The sequence below is a fragment of the Giraffa tippelskirchi genome, chromosome 9, assembly GCF_054371585.1.
Source record: "Giraffa tippelskirchi isolate mGirTip1 chromosome 9, T2T-mGirTip1v1.2.pri, whole genome shotgun sequence".
NCBI classification, from domain to species: Eukaryota; Metazoa; Chordata; class Mammalia; order Artiodactyla; family Giraffidae; genus Giraffa; species Giraffa tippelskirchi.
In genome coordinates, this window is record NC_137283.1 from 97,446,906 (window position 1) to 97,449,109 (window position 2,204).

Here is a 2,204-nt window from a genome sequence, read left to right on the forward strand (position 1 = left end):
TTTCTTACTTGGAGCACAGAGCTTTTAAAAGTTTCAAGCCACTGACTCAACAGGGAGGAGGGGCTAGAAGAAAGGGGAGGAGAAGAGGAAAGGCGGGCAGCGGGGTGGAGAGCGGGCCGGAGAACGTGGACGGGTGGGAGAAAGGAGGAGCAGCCAGGTCCGGACAAAGTTGTGCTGTAAATGTGCTGACGAGACAAATGAAGGAGCAGTAGAGACGTGAGTGCCACTGCCTAAGTCACTGCTTACAGATACAATTATGGGTTTCAGTCAGTGCTTTTCTCACCAAAAGTTCGAGGATTCAAAAAAAAAAAGTGTGCTTTAGAATAATACAACCTTTCCTCAAATTTTACTCACTGTAATATATGTATGCTGAGGTAAGTTAAAGTGGTGGAAAAGAATATAGCCAGGGCAAACTTTGTTTCCTGCTGGGCAAAGGTGTGTGAAGTTAAAGGTGGGTGGGTGTCAGTGAGTTCTTTCACGAGCGAATTCCTTTCTTAGTTTAAGTAGGGACAGTGAACAAAGGAAATGGAGATGGGAGAGAAATTTCAAAAGGGAACATTTCATGCTGATATACCCATCCCAAATCCTCCATCCAACCTCTTGACAGCTTTGAATTTTATTCTTTACTGCAGCTTATCGTTTTATAAAACAATAGATATAACTACTTTATATGTAATACATTTTGACTGTGAAGATCTAGATATCTGACCTCTACCAGATCTCCAGGGAACTGAAAATTTATACTATCTCAGCCCCATTCGTGCCAACTCACAAAAAATGAAATCTCTTTTGTAGTGAAATGGCAGGTTATTTTTTGTGATATACACACTTATTAAGTTGACATTGAGTGGGTCCCGAAACTATCAACTTTTCTTGAGATCATCTGCCCTTTTAAAACTCACTGGATAGTTTTCTGCCTGAAGACAGCAGAGCTCCACATACAGTTTTTATGTGCTTTCCCACCACTTCCACGGTCCTCCCTCTTCAGCCCTCTGGCTTAGGATTTATAATAGCCTGAGTCATGTGGCCTCAATCTTAGAGTGGGTGGATTCTTTGAGGACACTCCAGATGCCATGCTAGAAGGCTGTGGCAGGACATGTCCCATGAACTGGCTTCAGTGATGCTCCTGAGGCTGCGCAGGGAATTCTCTGGAAATTATTGGCCAGTGTTCTCTGGAAACAAAGCAAACTGATCCAGCTTTGATACTCCCTTTTTTGTCACTAGTACAAATATCAGAATAGAAGATGATCACAAGTGTTTTCTGATAGATATCCTCCCCTTAATTTCATTTCATTAAAATAAAACACCTTAATAGGTGTTACTAAAACACCTTCTGAAATGTTGTAGTGTTAAGACACAGTTTTGCTCTCTTGTTTGCTGACTATGCTATTTCTACGGGTATATTTTTCTTTATGTTAAATAAAGGGAACAAAGAAGTAGAAATGATAATCTGATTTTCAAGTCTTCAAGATCAGTAGTCCATGGCTATTGTTTCAGTCTTATATTTGTATTGTCCTTTTTTTCAAATGAGTCTGTTTTGTCCTAACTAAAACTTACTTTCCTTGATTCAGAACACATTCACGAAAATATGATTTACTCTTTTTATTGTAAGAAAATATGCTTTCCCTCCCTCTAAAAAAAAAAAGAGAAGAAATCTGTGCTTCTTTTAATTTATGTAAGTATTTGGCTTATTTTTGTAAAAGGATTTATCAAGTACAGTTATTACTGAAATCATCCACTTTATATTTTAACATTTCCTAAAATGCTAATTCAGAATTAGTTACGTTAAAGAAAAGTTGCAATTGGCTATTTTACAGCAGGGTTTTTTTTTTTAATGAAAAATTGTGTTTATTTCCAATTCTGTTTTGTTAGATGTATAAAAGGATATTGTTATCTAAGTGTTTTGGTACCTTTTTTCAGTCTGTTGCTTATGTGATCAACTGCAAAGAGAAGGAAAGAACCTCTTTATACCAAATTAAGTTACTCATGAGAATCACTTGAACCATTTTCTAAGCCCAAGAGATTAGTTATAGCATTAGCCAGTAATTAAATAAGTTCTCTCAACATATGGACTGTATTATATCTTTTATTTTTAGAGTGATTTCCACAAAAATCATTCATAGAAGAGATGAAGACATCCTATGTGATCTTCTCTTCTTTTGAAATAATGCCACCAAGATTTGATCCTATGAGTAATAGTGCTC